The 15,657-nt window shown below is 33.8% G+C and overlaps 1 long non-coding RNA gene across 1 annotated transcript in view; it reads left to right on the top strand.

The window, feature by feature from the left end:
* Positions 1-15,657, top strand: part of LOC131851929 (uncharacterized) — a 53,663-nt gene that overhangs the window by 27,180 nt on the left and 10,826 nt on the right. Inside the window, exon 2 of the long non-coding RNA XR_009357903.1 lies at positions 10,208-10,359. This is a non-coding gene — a long non-coding RNA (uncharacterized LOC131851929). The remainder of the gene's footprint in view (positions 1-10,207; positions 10,360-15,657) is intronic.

Below are 15,657 nucleotides of genomic sequence, written 5' to 3'. Positions count from 1 at the left end.
TTTTTGGTTCTATTGGACTATTGTTGATGAATCGATGAATAATTAGCACCCTATATTATTCACCGATTTACCGACAATAGTCACACAAACGAGAAACCATTTCGAGTTCCCCGCAAACGACCGCCTGTCAAACTCAACTCAAGTCATAAATATTTCAATTGGATTTATATTTTATTCGGTTTCAACAGCGGCGTAGTGGATATAAAGCTTCCCTCATTTGCGTGATGTTTCCCGAAACGATTTAATATAACGAGATGAGGCAAAAATGTTGATCGTCACGCTCCTTATTACCCGGGCAGAGGTTTAAGATTTTCAATTTAATCGCATTATAACCTCCACAAATATTCATATTGGAGAAAAATGGGAAATCCCGATTACAGCCGCTCTCTTCACTTGCCCCTTTAATTTGAGAAAAAATATTATGCTTCCATACTATACCTATAATATTTAACAATATTATAAATGTGAAATTAGGGATGTTTATTACGCTTTCACGCAAAAACAACTGTACCGATCAACATGGTAGAATCAAAATATGACTATTCAAAAGTGCTTCTAATGAGTTTATTTGAATAAATATTATTTCTATTTCTATTTCATGAAATTTTGTACACATGTTTTTGGAGGTATTAGAAAGAACATAAGATACTGTTTATTAAAAAAAATATATATTTTTTATATAAAAAAAAATATATTAACATTTTGCTACTTCAGCGCCATCTAGCAGCCAGTAAAAAGTTATACGGGCGATGCTGCGGGTTAAAGCTAGTATTTATATTGTTGAATTACGAATCCTTATAAATTAATATATAAAAGAGAGAGTGGACTGTATTTATTGAAAAGAAAATAATTAATGGAAAAGGAAGTAAAAATACGATTTCGACCTGAACGTGTTCCACACTCCGAACACCCCAAAGTAAGCAATGTAACATCAAACTCACTCACCTTTGCTCAGGAACGTCCCGATGTGTAGTACTGTTTAGTGGCCACGCACTCTACAGTGTATATTTTCATAAAAACAATTATATTGTGTTAAATAAATAATTAATTATCTCGTTTTCTATAGATAAAAATACGGAGCGTCCTTTTAATTCCAGTTCTTATTTTCAATTGTTTTTTTATTCTTTTTTCGAAATTTAAGTGGTCACATGTTTTTATATGTGGCCAGTGTTACCGAGCGCCCTTTGCTCCAGTAAGCAAGACGGTGATACAACGGTTGACGGTTTTATGATGTGGGCTTAAAAGTACATGTAACCACCAATGTGGTGGTTGTAGATTCGATTCCTCGCTCTGTATAAATATTTGTATAAGTATGATTGTTTGTATAAGTCTGTTTGTATTTATGTTATACTAGTTGTACCCGCGACTCCGTCCGCGTGGAATTTAACTTTATTTTCTAAAATAAAACATGTTTTTTTAAATAAAAGTAGTCTAAGTTACTCCTTATTACATCAGCTACCTGCCAAAAATAGTCCCGCTAAAATCGGTCCAGCCATTTCAGAGATTAGCTAGAACAAACATACGGAAAGACAAAAATTGTAAAAAATGTTATTTTGGTGTATGTACCGTTTTATATTCATATGCATGTAGTAAAAAACGATTATTTCAATATTACAAACAGACACTCGCAATTTTATTCATATGTATATTAATATTGAGTGTTGAGTTGATTTTGTTTTCTTCAAAACTATATTTAGGGTCTACCTATCAAATCATTACCAAAGGTACGTTAAAGATTTCAAATGTGACCCTTAAAGGTTGAACAAATCTGTATCAAACATTTTCAAAGAGCCTTTTGGTGATATTTTGTCGGGCTTACATCGGAGGCACGTGCCCACAGGCTACGTTCTGTTTATGGATAATGTGCCCTTTGTGGGGATCTGACTTCGTCAAAAAGCTCATATTGTCCTTTTCAATATAAGGTAGCACTGACCCCAACTTGATGTAAGAAAATTATAACATAAAATTTTATAATTTGATATAAATACAAAAAAATATATTTTTCAACTTGCCTTACAGCTTGCTTTGAAATGTAAAACATATAAATTAGATGAATTATATAGATATATAAAATTAACAAATACCTACTATGTTACAGATTTTATCTGTAACATACATAACAATTCAAATTCAAAACTCATTTATTCATGTAGGATATTAGCCGTTTGAGAACGTCAAATTTTTTAAATTATAATTTTTTCCCTACCGCACAGTTCAGTATATAGATCAAATTGAGAAGAACTGGCAAGAAACTTAATTGAACATTTTTTTTAAAAGCCAGTTTATTACAATATATAGTTATATAGGTGTGTATGTCTAACATTAAATGAAAATCCCGTGCATGAACAACTATTGCCATGCACGCTCGTCATTCAAGTAATCATTTAGTGAGTAATAGCCGTTGTACGCTATAAATTATAGATGATAAATGACAAACAATGATCATTAAAAAAAATTTGGTAAATTAATAAACAGATGAATTAATTCCAAAGTATGGGTATCAAAATATCTAAACTTAAAAGATAATATTTAAAAATTTAAAGAAAGGAATTTGGGTCTAGATTTACATTTTGGTCCTATTCTCAGGCCTACTAAATACGCACATAAACTTTTATAAGAATTAGTTTCGAGCGAGTTTTGTTAGAAACCCTGAAAAAATTTTACACGAGAAATTTATATATTGATTTGCCTATTGGTTTTTTCAATGTGGCAATGATATAAAACTACTTATATTCATTTTTGCACTACACTAGTAACAACCAAGCATACGGTCCACCTGAAGGTAAACTGTTACCGTAGGAAATAGACGTTTAAAATACCCCTTGGTATCAAGTTCGCGTTGTCGACCCTTAGAAAACCTTAATATGTCCTTCTTGAAAAACTCCATGCTGTAGTGTCCAGAGAAAATCTATGGCAGCTATTTCCTTTCACGATGAAAATATTATAATATAAAATATTTCATGTTCATAAGCGGCTAAAATGTTCTACATGAATAAATGATTTTTGAATTTGAATGAAAATGTGATCTGGAGCAAACTTCAGAAACTTAAAATTCAACTCAAAGTTCATTCGAATAAAGATTATTTCCTTAAATATAAAATAATAATCTTGTAATAGGAACCAGATACGAAGTACACTAAATCCGATTACAGAAGACAAATTCACAATCAATAAAACCTTTATAACAACATCGACCCCGCGTATCCTCGATAATTCGAATCTATAAAAGAGTAATGCCACATCGCGTCGACACTGGAATTTTGAGTCAATTTCTCGTTTGACAAAATTGAATTTGCTAGTCGATAAATCTAGTTGCCGTGCACGACCGTTGACTTCCGTCGGTGTGGTCAGAGTCAGAGGCACTTCGTTTTCTACTTTGAGACCACCGTTCGCTTTTACTTTAACAACGATAGATTCTAGAAGAGCATCAATTGATTTGGGATTTGCACTAGTTCTATTTGTATCATCTTAGTACTTCAATTTCGTTATGTTTCTGTAATTGGTAAATCAGTCGTTTTTATCTAATTTGTTCTAATTTGTTTTAGAGTATTGGGTATGGATTTGGGTATTTCTAACTGTTTTATGTTTTTTTATTGGCTATGCTTTTTATAATAACTCTATTGTTTTATATACAACATTAATCAGTAAAATATATGTGACTACACCGGTGCCTTTTTTGCTGTCATCGTCTTCACTCGCACATGTTCGTCTTTGATCTCCTTCCTCTATAGGGCTTGTTCTATTTCTATCATTTTTATAGAATTCTGATTTCGTTATATCTGTATTAGGTAAATAAAGTTTTTTTTATCTAATTTATTTTAATAGTATTGGAGTATTGGTTTGGGAAGTAAGCTTATCGTATCATTTTTTTAGAATCCTGATTTAATTACGTAACTATGAGTTTGTTCTATTTCTATTATTTTTTAGAACTATTTCAGTTCATTATATATCGGTAATTAGTAAATTAAGAATTTTTTTTTTTTTTTCCCTAATTTCTCCTGATCAACATCATCATTTCAGCCCGGAGGATATTCACTGCTAAACAAAGGCCTCCCCAAAAATCTCCATAACCATCAGTTTTGCGCTTTCATTCGGCGCTTTCTAGCGACCTTGATCAGATCGTCTGTCCATCATTTCTTCTGATAATTTTAGAGTATTGGGTTGAGAATTTGGCTTGTTTGTTAACTTAACTCTGTTTTCGTTTTTTGTCTGTAATTGCTAAACGGAGAATTTATTATTCGAACTTGTTCTAATAGCATTACAGTATTGGAGCCCAGTAATTTAGTACCACAATTTATAAACACTAGATGGTAGGTTAAAATTTAGGGGACACCAGAAACTTGATTGGGTTTCAGGTCATGCAAATACTGATAACATATGAAAATAATCTAATACTTATTTCATTCAGCACAGTTTAGAACTAAATTATATTGCTTGAAAAAAAGTAGTTAAGTCAGCCAGTCATATATATAAATAATTTTGAAGTGTCTGTTTGTAGTTTCAAATTAACTGCTTTTTATTAGATGCATATGAAAGTATATACGGTACTTAGATAAAAAAAAAAAAATTAATCTGTCTCTCTGTTCTTGCTAATTTCTGTATCGGAACGATTTTGACGGCACATCCGTTCGCAAATATCTAATATTATATTAAGTAATTTAATCAACCTTTATTTTAGAAATTTTGTTTATTTTAATAAACACGATTTATTTTAATACACGAACGAAGTCGCATATAACAACTACTATAAAACTTAATTAGTAATAAAACAAATTTATACAGTTTATATCCCTATAAATTATTAAGTCTCTCTTTAAGTCTACAACAAATTTTTTTTTTCTCTTTTCTTATCTGCAAGCAGTCCCAGAACTATGAGCAGATTTTTTGGGTATGGGATCTAAGAATGGAGTGTCCACCCCAGCGGGAGAATCTACTCCTTAAGCATACTGCAAACATTACACAATGTCGTTTCTTTTTAGTCGCTTGGGGTAAAGTATTTTAGTTTTTAGTTTAGTTTTACTGGATTCATTAAGTCTACAACTAAATGAATCCAGTATTTTAAACAGAGGACGGTATTATAAAAATGGAACTGTAGACCGCCGTTGTGGTCTAATTCCGTCGCCTGCTACGTTAAATCAATAACAGCTAACAAAGACAATGTTAAAATCTTTGGTACTATCTCTTGTGAATAGAATAGAAAATCATTTATTCAAATAAACTTAATTTAAACACATTTGAACAGTCATAACATTTTTTTTTAATCTATCGCTCATTTGGAAAGCTGTCTCATAACAAGAAGAACGAGCTAGAAACTTGTGTGTTGCTCTTTTAAATAATCCTTCTAAGTTTACATTTATAAATCGAAACGCGTGAATATAAACTACCAACCAGCACTAATTTATTAGGGTCAAATATAAAAAGAGAATAACATTAAATCAGTCGTAGTGATAAGAGCAGACCAGTCCCTACCCTACAAGCAGCACTCGTTCATGAGTATGACGGATGAGCCAGTCATCACTGCGCTCGACCATATTTTAGGGAGCCCAATGACCCGGCCCACCACGCCGCCACATGTCTAGACATTTTAGTGAGCATCACTACTCCAGACACTCGACCACGTCATAGCTACTTAAAATTACTATACGGTAGTTACAGTATTCGCTATCATATTTCTGTAGTGAATATCTGAAAATGGCCTTTGTGAAATAATTCCTACGTGAACGAATGAGAGAAACTTCAGTGTGGTCACAATCCCGGCAGATTGCGATGCGGCCGGGGATTTTAGTTTGCAAAGGTATTCATGGACCAAATGACATGTACACCGAAATAACAGTAACGTAACAGTGTATTCTGTTGCACACTAGGTTACTTTAATCTTCTTCAAATTCAAAAATCATTTATTCATGTAGTATATTTTTTCCGTTTATGAACGTCAGATTTTTTTATATTATAATTTCTATAGGACACAGTTACCTAGATTCATTTTCATTCATAATTTAAGAGCTGTGCTCTTGTCGACGGAGCTCCCGCCACCTTCCACGATCTTCTATCAGTCCTTTTAGCTGTTGATACGACACGACTCCAACTTTTTCTTTAACTTGCTTGATATCTCTTTCCATCTATTTTTCCTTCAATAATGTTGTCAATTAGTTCGTCGTGTCGTATCAAGTGCCACAACATTTTTCCTCGCACATTTTAGTTACCTAGATACATTAAAATAATAATTACATTTAATAATGGCTAGTAAGACAAATCCAATATTGTGTATTAAGCACTGCCGTATCTAAACTGTGTCCCCCACCTTATATCTTCCTATTGTCATTTAGTATATAAGATCTATATTTTTATGTACATATTGTCAGTCTATTATCATCTGTAATATACATCGTCTCAACCGACAACATCGTATTATTACCCCGCAACAATTTCCTTGCCGTCCAGTTCAGTATACAGATTCAATTGAGATGAACTGTCGAGAAACTCAATTGAATTTCTCATTTTATTTCTTGTTTCTAATCTGGGAATTATTCCTGGAACTAGCGACAATTTACAATGGATAGAGTGTTAATATTCTTTTGTTTTATTTATTACTACCTACTCGCTTCGGCTTCGCATGGGTGTACATGTATTATATATACAAACCTTCCTCTTGAATCACTCTAGTTATTAAAAACCGCTTCAAAATTCGTTGCGTTGTTTTAAAGATTTAAGCATACATAGAAACGGACAGACAGCAATAGCGATTTTATTTTATGCTGTGTAATGAAGGGGGTTGGTCTTTACTCGGTGCTAAAGAGACCTGTAGCACTGTGACCTGTATAGATCTATTGTGCTTGCCCTTTTTTAGAATTCGCTGCCTAGGTCTGTCAAGGATAAGAATTGAAGGATATTCTTAGGAGCGATGGTTTTTATCTCCTCTGAATACTTTCCAAAGGAGATATTTCATTTATGCATAAGTAGGCTACAACATAGGATGTGTAATGGCGTTTCCTGTTCCATTTGGAAAAATCTGGAAATCTTTGTTAAGATCTAAATTTGCTATGTGTTTATTTAATTTTCAGTGTTCAGTGATGCATATATTGTTATTTTTTCAATAGCATTAGTCTATTAGTGTATTGGCTTTTGAATGTAATAATCCCGGCATTTTCTGCCAGTGATTTAATGATTCCTGCTTAGTTACTAGTTTGAGACTTTCCATCTTCAGGCATCGAGCTACGTTAAAAAAAGTTCTTTCTTTTTGGAAGGTTGTAAATTGTATTTTTATATTGTTTTTAAATTTTATAATTGTTTTTAGTTATTAGTTTTAGACATAGCCCGAAGAATTGCGATACTGAAGGCAATGGGCATGGCACATAGCTCGTAGGACAGATGGCCGTTGGGGCAATAAAGCCCTCGAGTGGCGACCATGGATCAAAAGACGCAGCGTGGGAAGGCCTCCAGCAAGGTGGACCGACGATCTGATCAAGATCGCTGGAAGGCATTAGATGCGAGCAGCGCAGGACCGATCGTCGTGGGGATCTTTGGGGGAGGCCTATGTCCAGCAGTGGACGTCTTCCGGGCTGCGATGATGACGATTAATTTTAGATGTCCCGTCACAACTTTAGGCAGCCTATAGATTATTTTCCTTCTAGAAGATATATATTGCATTTTTATATTGCCTTTAAATTTGATAATTATAGTTTAATAACGTATTTTTCTATAATATTCTATTGTATCGGTGTCGTATCAGAGTCATTCTTATTATCTCCGTATATTATTTTTAAAATCATCAAAACTTCTCCCTTATCAGGTATTTTAGATACTTTTACTTGACATATAGTTATAGAATCTTTGCCACATACACTATACACCCATACGAAACCGGGGCAGGTCGATAGTATATTGTAAAATTAGATTAATGAGTCCAAAACTCATTAATTACCAGCACTCCGATAAAGCACATAAAACACATAGAGAGCTGATAAAATCGCTATATGTTTGTCTCGCTTCCTGTAATATATTGCCTCGTATTTATAATAAATGTGCAGCCAAATTATGACTTATTAGCTTTTGCCTGCGGCTTCGCTCGCTTTAATTTATCCCATTTATCAAAATCCTTTCTTAGGGGATGCCTACGTCATAGTAGCTTTATGCATGCAAAGTCTCAGCCCGATCGGTTTAAAATTGACAAAGTTTCAGACAACTTTCATCCTCTATTTTATCCCCTTGGGGGTAGAACTAATCGAAATCCTTTCTTAAAGAATGCCTACGTCATAACATCTACACTACATGCCAAATTTCAGCCCGATCCGTCCAGTAGTTTGGGCTGTGCATTGATAGATCACTATGTCAGTCACGTTTGAGTTATATATATTTAGATTTATTAATCATTCAGAACAAAATATTGGCAGTATGTTTTTTTTTTCAACAAACTTTGGTCGTAAAGTGCATCTAATTTTTCACCGGTTTTCGATTTTTTTATACTATGATGGTGGCTAGCATACGGCCCATCTGATGTTAAATGATTACCGTAGCCTATGAACGTCTGAAACACCATGGATTTCATCGCATTGCCGACCCTTAAGAAACCCTACTTGAAAAACCCCATGCTGTAGTCTCGTGGGAAAACCTCGGCAGGAAGTTCATTCCACAATGTACGCGGGAGGAAGCTCCTCTGAAACCGCACTGTCCGAGACCACTTAGGTTCCAGCGTGTGGGGATGAATTCCCTGTCGATATATAAAGCAGCGGAGCCTGTCAGTAAGCAGTGCGCTGATTTAAAAACTTAAAACGACGGGAAAACAACTGTATGTATCTCAGTTTTATGGTTGAGTTTATTTAAAATCAAGTGTGTTGAAAGACGTCGTATGGTATTCGTGCGTGTTTAACACACTTGGCTCTATTACGCCTATTCGTCTTCAAGTGGGGCTGAAATTCTACCTCGTGTGTTAACCAGCATAACGCACTTATATATATCGTAACATAGTTTTAAATTTAGAATGCGTTGGACAGTCTTTGATGAATGGATTCTTTGTTTGACCAAATGGAATTTGACAGAAAAATATTTTGTAGGAATACATAAAAATGAAATTCTTTATTTAAATTTGGCGCGTATTCGCAATTGTATCAAACTTCAGACAGATATATTTTATTTATTTATTTATTTTAAATTTAGAATGCGTCTTCAGATCAGTCTATAATGTAATTCTTTGTTTGACCAAATGGAATTTGACAGAAAAATATTTTGTAGGAATACATAAAAATGAAATTCTTTATTTAAATTTGGCGCGTATTCGCAATTGTATCAAACTTCAGACAGATATATTTTATTTATTTATTTATTAAATTTTAATGCACAAAAACAATGTGTACATATGGCGGACATAATACCATACGGCGTTATGTACCAGGCAACCATGAGTGGTGCAGAGAAAGATTGTTGGCGGTGCACTAATATTAATGAGAAATGTCAAAAAAAGGTATACAAATATAAAGCAAAATATTTTAAATATAAATTTCAATAAAATAATAATAATAATCATCATCATTCCCATCGTTATGTCGGTGAACGGTTGAACGGCGGCTCACTCCCGGGAAAGGTGCAGAAAGCGGTGCTCTTAGATTCTGCCCGCATTGTACGCCGGTTTCTCTCCCTGGGGCCCTGAACCCCGGCCGACTGTGCTTCTGCCGGGGGTATGTTGCCATCTCCTCTCCTTAAGAGGGTAGATGAAAATTTTTGAAAAAAAAAATAATAATAATAAACATATATAAATATATATATATATTATTTCGATTAAAAATATCGAGAAACTGAATTCGATTTACCAGAAAAAAGGTTCGAATGTCTTATAATGTATTTTCTTTGTTTTTACAAGTCTTTATAAGCTTATTATACAATTGAAGAATTTATAAATGATAATAATGTTTTGTATAAAATATCTAACTTAAAATTCATATCGCCGACAATGTTATCTGATTGAACAGAGACTAAGTGCGTAGCGGTTTCTATGTTGATTATCGCATGAAATAAATCTAATTAAAACAATATTTATTTAAAATAGCAACACACAAGTTTCTTACTCATTCTTCTTGTGATGAGACTTCATTCCGAATGAGCGGTAGAATAAAATAAATGTGACTATTCAAAAGTGCTTATATTAAGTTTACTTGAATAAAAATTATTTCTATTTCTATTAAATAATTCTTAAGGATGTACGTTTCTATTACAGAAACTAAATGGAAGGCAGTCGAAGGCATCTGCACACAAACGACACTGGTTGGTGATTCAAAACATGATACAGTACTAAGATGAGCGGGAAACGAGGGCCGTGCAAGAGCTTCGCCATCAGCATCATACAGATTATCACCATTATATGCCAAGGTAGGTGGAGCTAAAGCGATCTATTACATTTTTAATTTTTTTAGATAAATTATTTATTCATCAACACATCTGTACTGCCCTATACCAAGCGTCTGAGCTTAACCAATGGCGGCAGCTGGTCGACAAGATAGCTTAGAAGAGCAATTTTCAGCAGTGAGGGAAAGGTCACGTAGAGAAATACATATATTATGATATAGTAAAATATAGTTTACTTATTTAAAAAATGGAGGTGGCTTTATATGTCGCAAAGATGAGATTAGATTTGTATTAGATTAGATTAGAGAGGATTTAGAGGCAACTCAGTAAAGAGCTACAGATAAATCTCCAACACTGATATTGTGTTCGCTCCTATAATTAAATATATATATATTTACTTGCACAATTAACATACAGCCAAGCAAGTTAAGCAGAGCTTGTGTCATGGGTACTAGACAACACATAAATACTAAATACTCATATATTTTTTTTTTAAATACATATATAATATATATAGGAAACACCAAGACCGATACAAACAATCACACTCATGAATACAAATGTTTGCACCGTCCGAGTCGAATCAGCGACCATTGGAAGTTAACCAGTGTGATTAACTGCTAGATCACCGAGGCCGTTGATAAATATTACTGTATCTAAAAACGTTACGTATACTAACTTCCCTATTAGCATTATTTCTAAATACGTCGCTGTATCATTTTCCAAGAAATAATATAGACTTATCTCATTTCAAAGCAACTTTTAATAAAGTCTTCCTATTAATTAATTATATTCTAAATGTTGTTTCTACAGAAGTTATAGAAGTTATAATTATAACATATAAACGAGCCTTGTTAATTATTACAATATAATAATTACATTCCGTCTGTCCGTCGTCATACGAATGAGTATTTTTTAATCTGTTCACGCCATCTATTGACGACTGGGCGCAAGTAAAGTTAACGTGAGCGTGATGTTGGTAATAAACGGCTTCACTTTGACAATTCAAATAAACGCAACGTTATACCCAATTTACACTCAGCCCGAGTGGGCAGGGAAGTGAGCAGCGCGAGAGTGGAAACACGAGTGGAAACGCTTCCCATGCCATTGGCGCTGCCACTCGCGCTGCCCGGTGCTCCCTCGATTGTCGGTTTTTCGTGCGCGAGTCAAAGGACTGGCAGCGCGAGTGGAAGCGTGTTTTTACATTCAGCCCTCTCGCTCAGTTGTCGCCCGGCAATATTTCCGGCAGCGCGAGTGCTAGAGGAAGGGAAGGGTCATTTTAATCATAATCTTTCTATACTGTACTATGGACAATAAATAAATTACCCTGGATAATTAACACAGCGCCATCTAGTCCCACTATAAACAGAGCTTGTGTTATGGGTACTAGACAGCAAATATAAATACTTTTTTATGCAAATACATACATAATAACATAGAAAACATCCAGACTGACATAAACAATCATACTCATGAGTACAAAATAATGTTCGTGCCGTGCGAGTAATCGAACCCGCGACCATCGGGATTGAAACGGTATTCTAAACTGCTAGACTAACGCTGTCACAATATCGAATTCTTGCTCATTCTTCTTGTGATTATTCTGCATTCTAGTTGAGTGGCAGAAACAAAAAATGTGACTATTTAAAAATGCGTGTATTAAGTTTATTAGAATAAATATTATTTCTATTTCTATAAAGAAAAATATTTCAATCTTGATTACAAGTATTGATGACATAAGGATGACATCCATTCTTATCTATCAAGTATTCCTATTCTCTACCAGCGTTCGGGTTCCCGGAGAAATACAACCCCGGATTCTTCAAGTCTGTGGTGAAAAGATATCTTTTGGGTAAGCGCACTACATCCTAGGTTCAACCATCATTTCCCATCAGATGAGGTAACACCAAGCGCAAACCCATTAATAATAATAAAAAAATAATATTGTTATATATATTTTAGAAGTATTATTATTAATTAGGTATAGTTTTTGCGGCTTTACTTTTGTTTCCTTTCTTAGCGGATGCCTACGTCATAGCTTTACGCAAGCAGAGTCTCAGCCCGATCGGTTTAAAATTGACAAAGTTTCATACAAACTTTCATCCCTATTTATTTTATTTCTTTCTATTTTATCCCCTTGGGGGTAGAATTAATCAAAATCCTCTCTTAGCGGATGCCTACGTCATCCATCATCCAACATCTACCTGCATGCCGAATTCGATCCGTCCAGTGGTTTGGGCTGTGCGTTGATAGATCACTATGTCAGTCCCCTTTGAGTTACATATTTTAGATATGTCTCCCTTTGATGGGGTGCTTGTATTTGTGGGTGAAAATTACCAAACAATGACAACTATAAAAGAAAAGATGTTGATGAAGATTTTTTAAAAGAAAAACAAAAATATTTGGACAATTCTACATGTGTTAGCATTTTAAAGAAGTATGAAAGTAAGGTGAAGTTGTTATTATTATTATTAAGTATGAACGTGCACATGTGGTGTTCTCAGCTATTACATGCACTGTAATCTTAAAAACTTTTAAAATGTATATATTATTTAAATTATTAACCGGGTCTTAACACGAATAATTTTATGGCAAATAAAGGTATTTACCTCTCTCGACGTTTCGACTAGGTTGCCCTAGCCGTGGTCACGAGCTGACTGGAGCAACAGCGATGTCATTGTAGGCAGATGACAGCAGTTTTTTCTTCTACCGTCACAAGATTGTTCAACGAAAGTACGCGACACACAACACTCACGGTATTCAGATACTTATCGACTGTTGAACTTTGTTTAAATTTATTTATGACTGGATTCCACGCAGAAGATAATTTTAAACCATCCTCTCTGTTAAAATTGGGATGTTTCTTAATTTCAATCGCCTCCCGGACCATTCGTAGATAATAGTGGCGATCAGTAGAGAGGACCTTAGGCGCATGTAGTTCAATCCAGTGATTTGTTCCAGCGTTCAGTAGATGATCGGCAATCGCTGATTTGTGTGGTTGTCGATTTTTAACAGCTGCGATGTGTTGTGCCTCTATTTGCCATAAAATTATTTGTGTATAAGACCCGGTAAATAATTTAAATAATGTATTTTATAATGTATTTGTTGGAGATAGAAAAGATGTTGTTAGTGATAGAAACAAGTATGAAAGACGTGGTATAAAACCTTTCACTGTTACTTATCGGGCTGACTATAGACTTAAGGATTTCAATAGCATATCGATTCTTTATTTACGCGATAGAAATGAAGTCATTAGTGATAGAACCAGCTATGAAGGACGTGGTATAAGACCTTTCACTGATACTTATCCGGCTGACTATAGACTTGAGGATTTCAATAGCATATCGTTTCTTTATTAACGCGATAGAAATAAAGTTATTAGTGATAGAAACGGGTATGAAAAAAGTGGTATAAAACATTCCACTGTTACTTATCGGGCTGACTATAGACTTGAGGATTTCAATAGCATATCGATTCTTTATTTACGTAATAGAAATGAAGTCATTAGTGACAGAAACAGGTATGAAAGACGTTTTATAAAACCTTTCACTGTTACTTATCGGGCTGACTATAGACTTAAGGATTTCAATAGCGTATCGTTTCTTTATTAACTTCAATCTTATTGTTTTTGTAAAGTTTGCCTTATTGTTATTGAGTCAAGTTTTGCTTCGTTTTTGTTTTACAAAATATGTTCTATCCAAGTCTGAAGGTTCTACCTGGGAGTTTGTTTAACTTAGGCTCATTATCGCTAAAATATCGGTTTACAGCAACTGTTTGTAATAGGAAACACAAGCTTGCTTATCCACAATAAAAGACAAATTAATAGAACAGAAATTATTAAGGTGAAATTAGATTTCGTATTACTCATTCTAAATGTAGCTGTTGGATTATATATTTAGGATTAGTTGTTCCCGCGACGTCGTACGCGTGGAATTTAACCTTATTTTTTTAAAATAAAAGTAGCCTAAGTTGCTCTTTATTATATCAGCTACCTGCCAAAAAGGGTCTCGTCAAAATCGGTCCAGCCATTTCAGAGATTAGTAAGAATAAACAGACAGACAGACAGACAGACAAAAAAATAAAAAATTATATTTTGGTGTACGTACCGTATTTATATTCATATCTATATACAACCTAATACAATATATTACAAACAGAAACTCCAGTTTTATTTATATGTATAGATTACTTACTACTAATATGACGAGAGTTTCGGTGGTCTAGCGGTATCCTTAACCGCTTTAGTTTCTATTGTGGCGGGTTCGATTCCTCACACGGTGCAAATATATGTATATATGTTATGTTATCTGTGATTATATCGATCTGGGTGTTTCTATATATACTATGTATGTATTTACAAAAAAAATATCTTAGTATTTATATTAGTTGTTTAGTACCCATAAGATAAGATCTGCTTGCCTTGGGTCTAGATGGCGTTGTGAGAACCGTCCATGGATATTTATAATCATCATTATTACTACAGTTTTTTATTTCAGCATTTGAATAAGACACGACATACTGTCTTGGCGGAACCTTCGATTGAAGTCGGACGGTTGGTGTGTTATTTTTTTTTTCTTTATATAACTTCAATGCACAAAATACCAAGGTAAAAGTACATATGGCGGACTTAACGCCTTACGGCATTTTCTACCAGTCAACCACAGGTTGTGCAGAGAAACTGTAGGCGGTGCAAATGTAATCAATAAGAAAAATAAAACCTATGTCATAAATAATATATATTTACTAAACGTAAGTAAAAGTACATGTAAACATACATATACAAATACATACAATATATAGAAAGCTATAGATAAATCTGAATAAAATATATACCTAAATATAACATGTATATATCATATAACATACTTAATAGTCTGACAATGAAATAGCAACAGCAGATGGAACATAACAAAAAAAAAACAAATTCAGCAACTATAACATAGAAAAGATGTACAAATAACAATGAGTCACGCAAAAAGATAAAATGGAAATAGTTATAGTGTCTTTTTTGACTAAATAGCTATTTTTTAATAATATTCGAGGTCAAAAGACTCAAAATTAGTAAAGATTAAGATACTCGCAAAATTATTCCTGTTCTAGATATTAATTTTACCTTTCTTATCTTATTATTATTTCATGAAAATTTCTACTCTTAAACCTGTCTACGATTAACCTTTGAAACGAGAGCACATCCTAGACAAATCTGCTTTGAAAAAGATGAATATCAAAAATAAAATAGCTAATTGCCAACCTAACAAAGTTCATGAAATTACACGGGAACTTTTCAAATAAAAGCCGGTTCAAAGGGCACGCGCTTAATGA

Source organism: Achroia grisella, unplaced genomic scaffold, assembly GCF_030625045.1.
Source record: "Achroia grisella isolate CSIRO2021 unplaced genomic scaffold, CSIRO_AGI_Agris_v1 utg8191, whole genome shotgun sequence".
Lineage (NCBI taxonomy): Eukaryota > Metazoa > Arthropoda > Insecta > Lepidoptera > Pyralidae > Achroia > Achroia grisella.
The sequence above is the reverse complement of the archived record's forward strand: the minus strand, read 5'-3'. Positions and strand labels throughout refer to the sequence as shown.